At 47.6% G+C, this 18,129-nt stretch overlaps 1 non-coding gene across 1 annotated transcript; it reads right to left on the reverse strand.

The window, feature by feature from the left end:
* Positions 1–16,334: 16,334 nt before the first annotated feature.
* LOC117015485 (U6 spliceosomal RNA) lies at positions 16,335–16,441 on the reverse strand. The gene has a single exon (XR_004421724.1). It is a non-coding gene; the product is annotated as a U6 spliceosomal RNA (small nuclear RNA).
* Positions 16,442–18,129: the final 1,688 nt, after the last annotated feature.

Consider the following 18,129-nt stretch of genomic DNA (forward strand, 5'->3'; position numbering starts at 1 on the left):
GAGCCCCGAGGAACAGCAGGCGGGCTGTGGTGAGGTGGGGTGGGTGGGCTGGGGATGGGGGAGGGGAAAGCTTGACAGGGAAACCCCCTTTGGCCACAGTTTACAAACCCAACATCGTGTCTGTCTGTGTGTCTCTCAAGGTGAGAGTGATTTTTATACCAAAGAGGAAATGATTTTTTTTTCATATTTGGTTTGTCTATATTATATAAATACAAATCTATATATATATATATATATATATATACAGTTATATATATTATTTTTTGGTTCTCTCTCGTTTTTTAGGGAGGGAGGAAAGTACATGTTGCATTGAGCTGTAAGTAAGCATTCTGTATAATTTATGACACATTTCTATACTTGCAAAAATTATATCATTTTATGGATATAAGAGAAAAATGCCTTTTTATAAAATTTCAATTTCTGAGAAGTGTGTGATTTGTCTCTTTCCTGATGTTTAACCAAGAATCATGGTCAAAGTAAAGGCAGAAATTGTTTGTTACATGGGATTGAGTGAAGAAAACGGAGTCTGGCTGGTGGGTTTAGTCCCTCCTCTGTTTGCACACCTGCCCCACCCAGTGTCAGGGAGAAGATGGGCCAGTGGGCAGGGCTGGGAGGCCCCACTGGGACGTCGTGTTCAGCTGATGGCTGGGCGCTCAGGACCTTGATCAGTTTGTCTTGTCCAAACACAAGCCAACCTCTCATTTGAAACACTCGCCTGATGGGTGGGGGTGTGAGGGGAGGTCCCAGGTAAATACATACATATGGTTTGCCTTCACCTTATACGTTTCCTGTTGGCATGGGCCTCACCGATCGATGCGTCTTCCTGGCTTCATAGAGGTGAGTCTGAAAGACGACTGCAGGATTTAAGGTTAGCAGGTAAGGTGAGCTCCCCTCCAGGGAAGGGAGAGTGGGGTGAGGACAGCTGGGGGCTAGGGGCTCCTGCTGATGCCCCCCACCCCCCCCCAGCCTGGTTTCCCCCTCGGACCTAACCAGTCTTTTCTGTCACAGTGACAAGTCTTCTCCTTCCCCTTCTTTCTCTAGGGTTCCAAGTAGGTGCTCAACTCGGACGGTAGACACAGGGAAGAGATCAGTTTCTTCGTAAGGAGAAGTGGGCCAGGGCAGGGACAACAGCACAGAGCCCCAGGGCACAACCAGGGCCCTGCCTCCACACAGAAAAAGCCCCTCCGGGTGCAAACCAGCCTGTGGCCTGAGTCTTTCTGGAACCCTGATTCTCAGGCAGCAAGTGGCATCTGGCATCAGGCCCCCGACCCCCAGACATAGAAACGGGCCTTAATCCTTCGAGGCTGATTAGGCTCCCAGCCTTGTGCCTGCCGTCTTTCTTGCTGACCAGAGGACTGACACCTCTCTCGCTCAGTGACAGACCCGCCTGTGCTTTTTCTCCCCTCTTTCCCCCCACAGCTGACCTACAAGATAGGTTTCAGAGGACAGACGAAATGCTAGTCAGCCATGGAGAGAAAGCTGTCCCCTGCTCCTGCTTGAGAGCCGAAACTCTCCGCTCACCCAGGATCCCCCCGCACAGACCTGGGGACGGGCCAGCATTGCTTTCATGCTCATTGCCACTTCCAGACATTTTTTCTCCTGTCTCTGCAGAAACATGCTTCCCCTGAGTGTCCTGCCACTCACACCCCCCATTTTATTCTCTGATCTCCTCCTTCCTTCACTGAGGACCTGGGCACTTGTGTGACCGTCTTCGGTCCCTTGTTCCGCCATCACCCTGGTGCCTCCTGAGACGGTGGACGAGAAGTCTGTCCGATGCCCTTGCTTTGTTCTTCCTTGTGACAGCAGCACTGTCATGGGAGCGGTGCCACCTCTGAAACATCACTGTCCCACGTCTCAGCCTCCCTAGCCTCAGTTCTCCTGCCTCTCACCGGGACTCCTACCACATATTACGGCTTCCTGCCTTTTCTCCCGGCCACCTGGCTCCTTGGGGCTCTCACTTCTTTCCTAACTCAGCTCAGAGTGACGTCGGCTGTGAAGCCCCAGGCCCAGCAGCACTTGTCCTCCCTGCACTGAGTCCTGACTCCTCACGTTCACCTTCCCTGCGCTCCTTCCCACCGCTGCCCACCGGCCCAGTGGACATTTCTGTTTCTACTTCCCAGAGAAGACAGCTTCTTCAGCTTCCCCCTCAGCTGCAAGGGTCACCCTGCCGGCTGGCGTCCGGCCCCCTCCTCCCACCTCAGCACCTTCACTGTCCTCCCTTCGCTTCCCTTCACCAAGTAAGTGTATTGGGGTTTTTCTCACTTACCCCCTTCCTCACCCCTGTAAACTGCTTCCTGAGCTGTGTCCCTCTCCTCGTCGTCTTCCTCACTCCACTCCCCGAAGGCCGGCTGCTTCTTCACCCACCCCCAAAACGCTTTCACTGAAGTCACCCTTGACCTCGGTGTGGTCAGCAGTCCCTCAGACATTTGCAGGTCCGATCTTCCTTGCAGTCCCTCAGTCACTGGAGTTAGTTGGCCACTTCCTCCTGGAAGCTGCCCTCCGCTGGCTTTTTTTAAACAGTCCTTCTCTTAGTGTCACCATGGCCTCTGGCTGCTTCTCAGCCTTCTTCCCTGGAGCACCTTCCTCTGCCCTTCTCCATCAGGTTCCACCTTGGCTCTGCTGGTCTGTGCCAGGTCTTTGGTCCCATCCAAACCCAGGGTTTGAATGAGATTAGGGAGCCTCACCATTGGTCACCTCCAAGCTGGACTTCTGCCCCTCCCCCATGCTCTAGACCCTGCATCCCGCTACCCACTGCACCCCTCCACGTGGACCCCCGGCGCCTCACACCCCGTGTGCCCCAAGGTGAACATTATTTCCCCCAACGCCTGCACCGCCTCCTCCGTCCTCTGGTTGGTTCCATGAGTGTCACACTGTTCCCTGTCTCAAAGCCGCACACGGCTCTGACGTTACCACGTTCCGTGTCACGTCGTTCACCCTCCTTGACCTTGAGCATGAAATGAATTAAATGACAGTGTCCTGAGCCACTGTTTCCCAACGGTTGTGCCCCACGCAGGGTCATGAGAGACGGATTTCTGGCCCCAAGGAGAAGCCCTTTAGGTTGGGACTCAAAACCCAAAGCAATTCCCCTGCCAGAAAGGCTCCATCATCCCACATTCCTTGGTCCTGCAGGAGAAAGGGGAGGAGACGGGGAGCCAGGACTCTGGACTGTGCTCTCCAGTCCGGAGGGATCAGCTGCTAGGAGGTTCCCTGCACTAGCAGCCGAAGGGAGGAGCTGAAATCCCCCTTATCTGTGTTCTCAGAACAAAGTTGGGAAGGCAGCGCCTGTTTTCCTCCCTGTGTGGGGGAGAGTTTGGGGTTGGAGAGCTACTGCTAAGGTCAGGGGTGGGGGAGGGGTGGCGGAGTGGCTCTGACTGTGTCCAGCGAAAGAAAGGGCGGTCTGTTCTAGGCTTCAGGCAGAGTGTCCTCTGGGGCTTCAGCGTCCTGTCTTGAAGACTGTGTCCTGACCCCAGTGGGAGCCACTGACCTCCTGTCTGACTCTCCCGACACTTACTGGAAAGCTTTGCAGTGCTCGGAAAGGCGCTGGGAGCTGCCGGGCAGAGTAGCTGCTGGGCCCTGGGGAGGGTGTGGTGCTACCTTCATCCTGTTGAGGTGAGAAAGGGAGGTCTTTCGGGTACATTTTCCAGGATCTAGGATCTATAACCAATCCACCGACCAACAAACCTGTTATGGGGTGTTTCTCCTTAAGAAAGGAGAGCTTCTGGGCAGAGAACATGGGTGGTCCCCGAGGCTAGGACAGCCTGAGGCCTGCAGAAATCTGCCACGCTGCCATGACTGCAGGGTGAGGCCGAGCCACCCTGGAAAGGACCCTCTCTGTCTCCCAGGGCCCAACAGGGGCTTGCGTGGGCCCAGTACTGGCCGGAGGTGGAGAGGACGCCCGGATTTAGTGGAGGACCTGCAGGCGGTGAGGAGGGGCTCCGGGCGGAGGCAAGGACCACGTTCCCCTCCCCACTCCCTGCGCCTTCTGCGCTCTTCCCCACGCTCAGCAGCCCCGCGGTGCGCCGGCCAGAGCCCGGGGTGGACCTCTTCCCTGCCACCCGCCACCTTGGCCTCCTGGGAGGGGGTGCTGTTGCGCAAGGGGTTCAGACCTGGGCCACCGCGCGCGGGAAGAGACCTCCAGGCTGATTTCCGTGCCGCCCACCGCCCGGGATTTGCAGGCCTGGCCCGCAGGGGGCGCCCTTCCGGAGCGCGGCGACCCTGGCCTCGGCTCCAACCCGCTGGGTTGGTAGAAAAGCGGGCTGCTGCCCACGCAGCGGCTTCTACAGCACTGGCGGGGGGCGGCGGGGGGCGGGGGGGGGGCGGGGGGGCGGGGGGGGGGCGGGAGTCGAGGGGAAAAGCGGACGGCTCCTAGAAACGCACAAAGTCTGTTCTGTGGAGATATAGGAAGAACACCGGGGACCTTGGCTCTCGATGACGACCTTCTCCAGGTCCAACCCCACACCAAGAAGAGGAAAGGACAGCCCTTGACCCTGTCTTTGGACCTAGTATAGTGGGACGGACCAACTGGTTCTATCAGATGCTTTGCAAATTCTTGGCTGGCGGTTCTTAATCCTCTCGGCTCAGGTCCCCTTGCAAGCTATGCAATACATGTTCATGCGCGTTGACAAAGTGCGCCCCGTGCAGTGCAAAGGGCTCCTCAGCTGTCCATCCAGGGATGCCTGGGGCAGGCCTGTCTGGTCCATCGATGGCTCCCAGGGCAAGTAACCGAGAGGCCCGCAAAGCTCTTGCCTAGCATGGAGGCATTGCTCCGTCAGATTAACACACTGTGAAAGTGTGCTCTGTCCCCTTGCCTGACAGATATATCTTCATAACACCTTGGAAGGCCAGGATTTAGAATTTAACCACCCGTAGCTCCCCAACCCTCAGTCTGCTGCCTTCTTCTTCCATTCCCTCCCCTCCCCCGTCCAAGCACACAAGTGGCCACAAGTCCAAAGCTCTGTCTGCACGTGGGGAAGCAGTAGTTCCTGGCCACCTAACTGGGGCCAGGTGTGCACAATGGCAGAGGGGTCTGCCCACCTGAGGACACCGGAGGCACAGCCTGCAGACACACTGGAGGTGGGCTTGGAGCTATCGGGGCAGAAAAGGGCAGAATCTAAGCAGTGCTTCTGGTGAATGGCCAGTTTTTTAAGTTTTCAATCTGCGATGGCCTGATACTTTTGTAATTACAATGTATTTCAGTCGCATTAGGACAAGCAACACAATGTATTACCTGGGCATTCCTGGAAAATGGAGAATGGTCAGGGACTTGGATGGTGCAGCGGAGTCAAGGTGCGATAAGAGTGTCTTGCACTTGCTTTCTGTACTTATGGTAGTGCAAAGGGCCCTGTAAGAGGAAGCCATCCTCCTGACTGGCAGCAGTGGGAAGACCAGACTTTGAGTAGCACTGGTCTAGAAGGAGCCATTGTGGACTGCAAGTAGGCAAGTCCCTAGGCCCCTCTGACTCGTCACTTATGGGGCAAATGGATCCCAACAATACCGGGGGTGCCAAAAAAATGTATTCATATACACATGCCTTGTATTCATCTTTTGTGATCTGCATATATTGAGTATTACAATTTCAATAGTTTTTTCCTTTCTTAAAATGTGTATACATTTTTTTGGCACCGTCTGTATATGAGGAGCTTATTCCATCACAACAAATTTCAGTTTATTTTAGGAAAGCAAGACTGTTGTAGGAGTTGAATATCAAGCTAACTCATCACATTAACAGAATAAATGAGGAAAGCACATGGCTGGCTCAGTACATACAGAAAAAGTGTTTGATAAAATTCTCTACCATTCATAATACAATCTGTTAGAAAACTAGGAATAGAAGGAAATTTCCTAACACTGATCCAGGGTATGATAAAAACCCTATACCTCACACCTTTACTTAATAGGGAAATACTGAAAGCTTTCTTTCTGAGATTGAGAATGAGACGAGGTTAGCCACTCTTATAACTTCTAGTCGATATTGTTCTGGGGGCTGTAGCCAATGCAAGAAATGAAAAACAGAGAAGCAAAGTTGCAAGTATTGGAAAGAAAGACAGCAACCCGTTGTTGCAGACATGATTGTGTACATAGAAAACCCAAAAGAATTTACAGATAAACTATTGTTAATAATAAATGAATTAGTAAGATTACAAATGCAAGGTCAAACAAAAATTGCTTCTATTTTTATGTACAATCAATAATCAGATGTTCTTTCAAATAAATAGTGCTGGAGCAATTAGATGTGTATGGAAAAAATAAATGTCAATCTCTACCTCACACCGTATACAATAGATCAATTCAAAATGAACCATAGGCCAAAATAAAGAAAATAAAGCTTCTCTAAGAAAATAAAACTATTTTTATGACCTTGAGATAGAGAGAGATTTCTTAAGCAGGACACAAACGGTATTAACCATAACATTAAAGTATTGATAAACTATAAATTTTATTCAAATGAAAAGCTCCTGTTTATCAAAAGACCTCACTAAGAGAGTGAAAATTCATGTTCAGTCTGGTAGAATATATTTGCACTCCACATATCCGACAAACAATTTACGTCAGAATATATAAAGAACTACAAGTAATTAAGAAAACAGACAAATAATCCAACTTAAAAATGAGCCTAAGACTTGAGGGAGCATTTCAAAGAAGATGACATCTAAAATACCAATAAACATATGAAAGATATTTGACCATAGAGAAATGTTAATTAAAACCATAACTACACAAAGGGCTAAAATTAAATAGACCAGTGATACCACGTGTTGGCAAGGGTGTAAAGCAATTTTCATATCTTGCTGGTGGGATTGAAAATGGGCTCATGGACTCTGGAAAACTGTTTGGCAGGATCTACAACTAGCTAGCTACGAAAGCTAACGGTACGCTGACCTGATAACCAGGAAATTCACTCCGAAGTGAGAGAAACACATGCGTATGTCCATCAAAAGACGTCACAGCAGCTTTATTCACAATAGCTAAAAAATCAGAGCAGTTCAAGGCCTAGCAACGGAATGGATAAACTGTACATTTACACAGTTTATTCTTTAGTTTATTCTTTCTAGAGAAATTATGGAAACACGCAATGATGTGGCTTCATCTCACAGACATTATGTTGAACAAGATAAACCAGACGCCAAAGATCGCACTCTGTATGACTTAATTTGTGCCCAAATCAAGAAGAGGCAGAACGAACACTAGTCATTCTCAGAGCAGTGGTTACTCTTTTGTGGGATGGGGATTGGCAAGAACCTTCTGGGATGCTAAAAATAAATACCCTATATCTTGATCTGGGTGGAGCTTTCACGGACATATGCCGTGCAAAAGTTCACTGAACTATACATGTAACATTAGTACAGTTCATGGCTGTGGATAATATATTTCAACAAAAAGGAATTAAAAAGAAGAAAAATACCACTTATAACAAGTTCCAAAAACAATTATCTAGAAATAACTCCAATAAGTGAATGACCCATGTAAGCACCACAGGAAACCTCCCTGTGCCCGGCTCATACACTATCCCCCCACCACCCCAAAGGTAGACTTTGTCTTGACCCCCACACCATAGGTCAGTTTTGCCGGTTTTTGCACGTTGTATAAATTGAATCACATAATCTGTACTATTGTGTGTCTGGCTTCTTTTACATTCATGAGATTCATCCATCATATGCTGTACTCAAATGCTCAGTGGGATCGTCATGGTCCGAGCACTAGAGTTTGCCGACCTTGGGTTGGAGGATTAGAAAAACCCAAACAGCAGTGTGTGAGCAGGCTTTAGCTCAGCTGTCTCTGGTTATCATTTGGGTGGTGGTGGTGCCGGGGGCAAAGGCCCAAGGCTGGTTCCTCCCAGAGCGGCAAAATGGCTGTATCATTTCCCAGACCTCACAGCCCTACTCAGCCACGACCTGGAGCAAGAGAGAGGTGTCCCCTGTGCCACCCAGGACATGTCCTCAAACTGAACCACGTTCCTTCCCTTTCGCCAAGTACTTCGATCAGGCAAGTGCCCAGTGTGTGTGTGTGTGTGTGTGTGTGTGTGTGTGTGTGTGTAACGGGGGGGGGGGCATTTGAAGTGTGGGGTGCAGGGCAAGAGCCCCACACACTCACGTCAAGTCACAGGGTGGGGGGCGGGGGCACTGGGGTGGGGGCTGTGGCGGGAGGCCCCACAAGAAGGAGAGTAGATGTCAAGAGCAGGGAGGAAGGGAGAGAGGGAAGGCAGAGAAGAGGAAAGAAAGGGAGAGCGGAGATGGAGGAGACCCAGAGACCTAAAGCTCGAGATGAGAAGTAATAAAAGAGAGAGGGGGAGGGGAGAGAAAGGGAGGTGTGGAGAGAGGAACAGGACTGGGAGGAAAACGGAAAGGGAAATGGAGGGAAGGGAAGTGAGTTCTTGGGCAGGAGTGTGTGTGCCAGTGTGTGTGCAGGGGCGGGAGGAGGCGGGGATCCCGGGCTCCCCTCTTCCCCAGCCCACTTATCTAGCTCCCTCCACAAGCACAACTTCAGGCGGCTCCAGCTGCGGGCAGACGCCCGGCGGGGGACAGCAGCTGAGTCTCCTCATCTCTTTAAACCACCCAGTGCTAGCAGTAAGTCCAGCGCTTTCTTTCAACATCACAAACAGACTTTTTGCTTTTAATTCATTATAATCTTACAGGGCCACTTGGGTATGACTGTGTATGTTCATGATTGTTTTCATTTCTCAAGTCATTCGATGACTCTGGAGTGCTCCCCCTCCGCTCCATCACCTCAGGAACGGGATGGGTGTGGTGCCTGGAAGGGAAACGTGCATCTTGATTGTTTGACTTGGGGACCCTGAGAGCAGAGGGGTGGGGAGGGGAAAGGAAGGCCCTGGAAAGTCCCCGTGAGCCTGGCCCTTCATAAACCACAGCTAAGCCTGTCTGGAGGACTGAGCCTGGTTCTGAAAGCAAGGAGGAAATGGTTGGCTGTCCCGCTGCGCGTTGTCTGTAGCTGCAGACCTCCACGCATTTCTGTACATAGGTGTGTGCAGGCTGGTTCTTCCTGTGGGAGCCCCCTCACACCCAGGTGGGCCTGAGTCCCTCTCCTGCAGCTTTCTCCCTCCTACAAATCCATAGGCGTGTTCTGTTTGTTGTTGGCCTCATTTTTTGTGTGAAGAGTCAAACTCTCCAGGGTTTATTTCAAGTGTCCCTATTCTACCCTCATATACGATCCACATTTTGGCTGGGTATAGAATTCTAGGTTGAGAATACTTTCCCGTCACAATGCTAAAAGCATTGTTCCGTTGCCTTCTTTCTTCTGGGATCGCTATTGAGACCAACTCATTCTGACTCCTGGTTCTATCAGTCTGGGTTTAATCAGGACAGAGAACCACACCACACCTTGATTTAAATGGGGAAGTGTACTCTAAAGAAGTATTAGGCTATGACACAGGGATCCTTATAAAGTGTAAGAGAACTCTGGTACCCGAGGGCTGAGGGATCTCCCTGAGGAAGAGTAAACTTGGAAGGGAACCTTCCCCAAAGCAAGGGGGTCAGACCTCACTGGAAATGGTGTCTGCAGCCCAGTGGGTGGCCAGAATAGCAAGCAACTCTTCAGGGCACAGGTGAGCACAGCCGATGGCTTGGCACACAGAGGGGGCACTGGTGCAGAAGGCCTGGAGGGCTCCCTGTCCTTGTCTGAGGGTTACAGCAGTGGGAGGACCTGTGACCTACGGTGCAGCTGCTGGAGCGGGCAGGCAAAGCCCCTGCTTCCTGCGATGGCCCTCCAGCAACTTCTACCTAAAAGCGTAACATTGTACTCACTGTAAAGGACAAATGCTTGAAAGAGCCCCATTCTTTATCACCAAGAAGGTTTTAAAAGGTGAACTTGGAGCTGAGAAACAATACATGAACAACTGGCGCATGGGTCCTTTGTGGTTATTATTTTTGGTCTCTCTCTGGAAGTTTGCAAATTCTTTGTCTTCAGTGTCCCCTGATGGGGGACCGTGGTTTCATCCCTGTAATAGGCACTCAGTGGGCTCATTCAGGCCAAAAGCTCATGTTCTTTCGTTCTGAGAAATCTTCTTGAATTGTTTCTCCCTCTCTGTTTTCTCTTCTCTGTCTTATTATGCAAACAGTGTACTTCTTGGACTGTTTTTCTAATTTTATCTTTTCCTTTTGCCATCTATTTCCTTGTTTTTTTTGCTCTATCTTTCGGAACATTTAACTTTATCTTTTAATTCTTCTACTGAGTTTGTAATTTCTGCTGTCATGGTTTTCATTTCCAAGAGCTCTTTTTTGATCTCCTAATGTTCTTTCTATTTTTAAATAACATTCCACTTCTGGTTCAGTATCTTTTAGTGTCTCTCTGAGGATATTAATGATACTTTTTCTTAAAAAGTCTTCTTCCTAAACCGACTCTGTTTCTGCAAGTTGGTTTTCATTCTGTTTTTTGTTTGTTTGTTTTTATCATCCATGCTTGAGGCGTTTCTCAACTGTCTGGTAACCCTTGGCTCTCTGATCATTTACGAGGGGTGGGGGCTCCATCAGTTAGGTCCCAATCATAAATAGTAAACAAACATATGGCTCATTCAAAGGAAGATAATTCCAGGAGGATTTCTTTTACAAAATGCCTGCTTACAAAGGCAGAGTGTAGGGAGGAGAGCTTGTAACTTTGGCTGAGAGACACAGGAAGCTTAAGGAGACCCATCAGAGAGGAACAGAAAAAGAAATGCCCGACTTCAGCTCCTCCCTTCCTCCTGTTTTCTTTCTGGGCCCCACACTGGCCAAACCAACCAGGAGCTGGAGGGTGTGGGACCTTGCGTATACCTGGGCGCCTCCCAGTGCAGGGATGAGGTGGAGCGGGGTACGGAGGAAAAAGGGGGGGGGATACCTGACACAGGAACCAAAATGCGGGTGGGAAGCTCTGTGTGTGGCGGGGTATCTGGATGGGGCTGTTTCTGGGAGAATCCCCAAATGTCTGGCTCTTTAGATCTCTCCTCTTGGTGAGTCAGATTTCCTGGAGAAGAATCTACCAGCTTCCTTCCAGGAGAGAGAAGATCTGGCCACCAGCATTCTGGTTGCTGGAAGGAGGCAGAGAGCTGTGGCCTCAACGTGCAGCACTGAGCACACACAGCCGTGCTCCACTTCAGAAACCACACCTTTGATTTCAAATGGGCCTGGTGTCCCCCGGTTCGCAGACCCTCTGCTTTCCCCTTGCTGGGGGATAAAACCTGCAGATATCTGTGGGGGTGAGTGGGGACAGTCACGCAGTAGCAGAGAGTGGAAGGAGGAGCTCTGGAGATCTGCTTCTCAGATCGCTTTCAGCTGCCCCTCCTTATTCACGCACACACACCCTCCGTTCCAGAGGTCCTTGGAACTGCCAGTTCATGAGCCTTTGGAAGATTTTGTGGAGTACATGGGGTTGCTTCTCAGCTTTTCCTGCTGGCAGTTTAAGAGTTGGCTTTTTGGGGGTTGGCTAAGTCAGTTGCCACCTACCCATGTTTCTGGGCTCTGTCTGGAAATCCCAAGCCTTCTTTGGATGAAATGCAGTATGTCTGGGGAGGGCTTATGGGAAAGAGAAAGGAAAGGCATTTTGAAGTGTCTTGAATGGATTGTATTTAGCTCTAGAAGCCGTGGGTTTGGGGTGGGAACTAACAGCTTACAACTAGCTGTGTGAAATGTTTGGCAAGTTTATTATCCATTTGGGTCCCAGCTTTCAGTGCCTTCCGATGTGATGACTCAATAGGGTGTGTGCAGACAAGCAAAAAACTATGAAATGTTATGCTGTGATGTGCAGTTTTTCAAAAGCAGCCCGAATTTTCCTGTCTTCAGGTCTTTGCTCATACTGGAATTTTCTCTACCTTTTCTCCCTCACCTTTCTAACCCTTCCACCCCCACCTATAGAGACAGTACCTTGAAGGCCCAGCCTAGCGTCAACTCCACTAGGAACCTGCTGCCTTTCAAGTGAATAGGAACTCCCAAACTCTCACACCTTTAATGATGGTCATTTTTTTCTCACCTCCATTCCTGCCTGTATTAGTCAAGGTTCTCCAGAGAAATGGAACCAACAGGAGGTATATGTACATATGTCTCCAAAATAGGTATATTCATATCGATGGACGTATATATCCGACATGTGTGCATAATACATCTCTTTATGTATCTATGTATTATAATACATAATAGATGTTTATTATAAGGAATAGGCTCACGTGATTACAGAGGCGGACAAGTCCCAAGATCACAGGGTGAGTTCGCAAGCTGGAGACCCTGGAGAGTCGATGTGTAGTTCCGTCAAAATCTGAAGGTCTGAGAACCAGGAGAATCAGGAGAAAGAACCAGGAGTGGGGCAGTTCCAGTCCAAAGCCCAGCAGGCTCAAAGCCAAAGGAAAAAGCCGAAGTTTCAGTTCAAGTCCAAAGGCAGGAAAAAATCCACCTCGAAGGCCATCAGTCAACTCTTACTATTATCAATCTGCTGCTAATGAACCTGGGTGCACGAGTAGCTGTCAAATGCCTGCTTTCAAGCTTTCTGGGTATATACGAGGAGTGGAACTGCTGGTTCCACTCCATATAGTAACTCTATGTTTAGTATTTGAGGAACCCCTACACTTTTTCACAGAGATTGCACCATTTTACATTCCTCGCAGCAGTGCACCAAGACTCGAATTTCTCCATTTCCTCACCAACAGTTATTTTTGGTTTTTTATTAATAGCCATCCTTGTGGGTGTAAAGTGTTTTGGGTTTGCATTTCCCTTAATGACTAATGATGTTGAGCGTCTTTTCATTGGTGGCCATTTGTATATCTTTTCTAGAGAAATGTCTGTTCAAGTCCTTTGTCCGTTTTTGAATTGGGTTGTTTCTTTTTGTTGTTGAGTTGTAGGAGTTCTTCAGACAGTATATTCTGAATGTTAATCCCTTATCAGATATATGATTTACAAATACTTTTCCCCATTCTGTGGGTTGTCTGTTCATTCTCTTGATATGTCCTCTGATACACAGAAGTCTGACGAAGTTCAATTTATCTGTTTTTTTCTTTTGTTGGCTTATGCTTTGTGTCATATCTAAGAAATCATTGCCAAATCCAATGTCATGAAGATTTTTCCACGTTTTCTTCTAAGAGTTTTATAGTTTTAATTCTTACATTTAGGTCTTAGATACATTTTGAGTTAATTTTTTTGTATATGCTCTAAGGTAAAGACCCAACTTCTTTCATTTGCATGTTGATATACAGTTTTCCCAGCACCATTTGTTAAAATGACTGTCCTTGTCAAAAATCAATTGGAGTTATCAATTATACCTCAATAAAGCTGAAAAAAAATCAATTGACCATATAAGGATTTATTTCTGGGCTCTCTAGTCTATCCTATTGGTCTATATGTCTGTCCTTATGCTGGTACCCCACTTTTTGGATTACTGCAGCTTTGTAGTAAGTTTTGAAATCAGAAAGCGAAAGTTCTCCAACTTTGTCCTGTTTTTTCAAGATTGTTTTGTGTATTCAGGATCCTTTGAGATTTCATATGAATTTTAGAGTGAGTTTTTCTATTTCTTCAAAAAGTGACATTTGGATTTTGATAGGCCTTGCATTGAATGTGTGGATCACTTTGGATAGTAATGCCATCTTAACAATATTGTCTTCCAATCCAGGACCATAAGATATAAGCGGTCTTTCCCTTTATTTAGGGCTGTAATTTCTTTTAGCAGTGTTTCGTAGTTCTCAGTATACAAGTCTTTTGCCTTGTGGGTTAAATTTATTTGTAAGTATTTCACATTTCTGATGCCATTGTAAATGGAATTGTTTTCTTAGTTTCCTTTTCTGACTGTTCATTGCTAGTGAATAGAAATGCAACCGATTTTTGTGGGTTAATTTTGTATCATGCAACTTAGCTGAATTCACTTATTAGCTCTAACAGTTTTTTTGGTGAAATCTTTTGCATTTTCTAAACAAATAAGATCATGTAATCTGTGAGCAGAGATAACTTTACTTCTTCCTTTCTGATTTGGCTGCCTTTAGTTTCTTTTCCTGGCTTAATTGCTTCAGCTAGAACATGTAGGGCCATGTCAAATAGAAGTGGCAAAAGTGAGAGTCCTTGTTTAGTTTCTGATTTAGGGGGAAAGCTTTCATTCTTTCACCATTAAGTACGTTGTTTGTTAGCTGTGGGCTTTCCATAGATGTCCTTCATTCCCTCTTCCACTTTGATGAAAACGAAGATTCCTTGAAAGAGGTCATGAACGTTCATTTGTTTATTCATGCCTAAATATTTATTGAGTGTCTACTCTGTGCCAGGAACTTGCTTTCTGCACCGAAGGTACAGTGATAACTAGACAGACACAGTGCTTATAAGAAGGCATGGAAGACTTTGAGCAGCCACATGACTTGATTGAATTTGCATTTTTTTTAAAAAAAAGATTTTATTGGGGAAGGGGAACAGGACTTTAATTGGGGAACAGTGTGTACTTCCAGGACTTTTTTCCAAGTCAAGTTGTTGTCCTTTCAGTCTTAATTGTGGAGGGCGCAGCTCAGCTCCAGGTCCAGTTGCTGTTGCTAGTTGCAAGGGGTGCAGCCCACCATCCCTTGCGGGAGTCGAACCAGCAACCTTGTGGTTGAGAGGACGCGCTCCAACCAACTGAGCCATCCGGGAGCTCAGCGGCAGCTCAGCTCAAGGTGCCGTGTTCAATCTTAGTTGCAGGGGTTGGAGCCCACCATCCCTTGTTGGACTCAGGGAATTGAACTGGCAACCTTGTGGTTGAGAGCCCACTGGCCCATGTGGGAATCGAACCAGCAGCCTTCGGAGTTAGGAGCACAGAGTTCTAACTGCCTGAGCCACCAGGCCAGCCCCTGAATTTGCATTTTTTTAAAAAAGCATTCTGGCAGCTGTGTGGAGGATAGATTGAAGGGGCAATCGTGGATAGGGGAAATCAGTTAAGACACTATTTCAGAAGTCCGAGAGAGAAGGTAGCACAGAACTAGTGTGGTAGCAGTGAATGCGCAGAGGCAGATGGATTTGAGATCTATTCTGGAGGTCGAAGTGATGCTGAATGAACTGGATGACAGGAGAGGAGAAGGAAGTTAAAGATGACCCCTAAATTTTTGGCACGGGCAAGTGGTGGAGCGAATCCCTGAGACAGAGAATGTAGGAGGGACATCACGTAGTGAGAAGAAGGTGATGATTCAGTTTTGGGCACACTAAGTTTGAGATGCACACACGAGACCTCAGATTGGAGGTGTCAAGTAGGCAGGTGTATGTGCTGGCCACACATGCCAAAGAAATGCCTGGCTGAAGAGAAATATTTGAGAGTCAATGGGAAGGATGAAATTGACTCGGGAAAGAATGTTTGGGAGGAAAAGGCGGCCTAGGGAGCAATTCCAACACTAAAACATCAGGTTGAGGAGAAAGAGCTTATAAAAGAGACTGGGAAGGTGAGAGGAAAGTGTGATGTCAAAAAAGCCAAAAGAGTGGATTAAGAAGGAAGGAATAATGAACCTGTCCAAGGCTGCTCAAAGGTCAATTATAGTGAGTGACCCCCGGCGTTTAGAAATTGTCCAAGGTCCCCCCCAAGCTGGTCAATGCCAGAGCTGGATTTGAACTCAGGCAGTTTGGCTCAGGAATCTGCTTATACATGTGTGTCTACACATATATAGCTACACATCCCAGGATGCTTGCTAAAGAGTAGCTAATGGCTGCAAAGAAGCAAATATCAGCGACGTGAAGGGTAATCATTACTCAACCCTCATTCTGCAAACATCCAGAGTGTAACACAGCCTCTGCTGGGAAGTGCAAGAATAAACAGCTCACGCGTACCCGTGAAGTCCAAGTTTAGAATGTCTTCCAGGAAAGATGAAATGACAGACAGGGGTAGTTGCTGCAGAGGCCCCAGCTTGGACAAGAGATTGCTGCTGACAGCAGAAGCAAACCCAGCAGCTGGAACTGTTACGTCTGTTAGGAAACAGTTCTCTAATCAGAACACAGTTAAACCCAGTGAGCTAGAAGTGGCGTCAAAAGCAGCCAGTGACCCAATTCTATTTCAACCGACTCATTTTACGGGTGATATCACAAGCCAGAATTAAAAAAGAAACATATTCAGATGGACTCTTCTGTCTAGAGAGAATGTGTTTGGGGAAAATTTCCTTATTTACCTTTATTTAACACATTCATATAAGACTTACCATACGCTGGGCATTCTATAAACATGTTACATGTTAACTAATTTAATTATCGGAAGAATCTCTTGAGGATACTTTTATTTCCTTTATTTTACAGATGGAGACACTGAAGCACAGAGGTGTTAAAACTTGTCAAAGAACACACAGCTAGTAAGCTGTAGAGTGGGATTTGAACCCAAGCAGTCTGGCTCCAGAGTCTGTGTACCTAGAATTAAATCGTATATTGCATTTTTTTTTAAATATGGAACGCTTCACGAATTTGCCTGTCATCCTCGCGCAGGGGCCAAGCTAATCTACTCTGTATCGTTCCAATTTTAGTCTATGTGCTGCTGAAGCGAGCACGTATATTGCATTTTTAAAAGCTTACTCTCTGGAGGAATTTCATATTCTAACCTTTAATAACATGAGTCATTCCCCTTCCCTAGCGAGCCGATAACGCATCTATTTTGTGTATCTGAATTTTCAAGCTCCTAGCTTGTTTAATCTTATAATTGTAATGCTTTTTTAAAAATGTAGTAAAATACACATAATGTAAAATGTACCATTTTATAGTGTAGAGTTCAGTGGCATTGAGTACATCCACATTGTTGTACAACCGTCACCACTATCTCCGGGCCCAGAACCCTTTTCATCTGGCCAAACTGAAACAACATACATGAAATACTAACGCCCATTTCTGTCTGCCTCCCCCAGCCCCCTGCAACCACTATTCTGCCCTCTGTCTCTGTGAGTTTTGACTACTCTGGCTTTTTCATACAGTATTTGTCCTCTTGTGTCTGGCTTATTTCACTTAGCATGTCTTTAAGGTTCATTCATGTTGTAGTGTGGATGAAGAAGGGGCCACACACTGAACCCGACCAGCTCAGGGGAGGCTGCCTCGCAGGCCCCACAAACCCACAGACTGAGCGTAACCACACAGGACGGTCTCCACGTAAAAATGCCTAACCTAAAAGCGGGCCATGGCAGGTAGTGATGTCCTAGGCTTGTGGCTTCCTCGACAAAGGTGTCTTTACCGTAAGTGAGCCAGTCTGTTGTCTTTTTGCACCTAGGATAACATACCTTTCAAATGTCAGAGTCATCTCCATCAGGGCACAACTTCAGGCACCAGAGCACCAGACCACAGAGCCCCGCAGGCCATCGCCATGTGCTGTAAATGTTACTAACTATCCTGCACCCACAATGTGAAAGAACTACGTGTCTCTCCCTTTTACTTTTCATCCAATCCCAGAGGTCCCCCCTTTGCCTTCTCCCGTCTCCCTAATCTCCCGCCCATGGATTCCATGTAACCCCCTCCGTCTCCTCCTTGGATTCTAATGTATGAAATCAGCTGCAAAACTGCCATATTTGGGAGCGTTTTCTCAACTTGTTGAGATTTTGCTTCCAGGCGCTTGTCACCAGATGGGCTCAGACAAACTCGTAACAATTCTCTACAGGTTTGGAAGTTTCTTACGTTGACAGTAGCGTATGTCAGAATTGCCTCCCCTTGGAAGGCTGAATAGACCACATTTTATCATTCATCCACAGATGGACACCGGGTTGCTTCCAGCTTTCGGCTGTTGGGAATAACGCTGCAATGACCATGGGTGCACAGATATCTGAGCTCCTGCTTTCAATTCTTTTGTGCATGTACCCAGAAAAGGCATTGCTGGATCATGTGGTAATTCTGTATTTAATTTTAATAGTGCTTTTAAACAGTTACAAAATCATAACATTCTATAAATAGCACAAGAAGGGGAGAAATTTTATAACCACTTTCTGAGGATGGTGCTAAAAACCCCTTTTCTGGGGGGTCCACTAAGCTGGTGACGTGATGGGAAATGGAGCAGAAAGGGAATGGAACTGGGCTGCAGGTGGCAAGTGGGGCCTGACCGCTGCCCTCCCCGACGGGAGGTGCTGCACCCTCACTGTGACAGCGGACGGCTCTTCCCAGGCAGGCTGAGGGCGCCAGCCCTGGCTGGGCCTTGATTCTGGGGATTGCCAGTGGCCTAGGACACTGAATTCTGCTGCTCCGAGGGGCCCCCATATTACAC

Source organism: Rhinolophus ferrumequinum, chromosome 22 (assembly GCF_004115265.2).
Source record: "Rhinolophus ferrumequinum isolate MPI-CBG mRhiFer1 chromosome 22, mRhiFer1_v1.p, whole genome shotgun sequence".
NCBI classification, from domain to species: Eukaryota; Metazoa; Chordata; class Mammalia; order Chiroptera; family Rhinolophidae; genus Rhinolophus; species Rhinolophus ferrumequinum.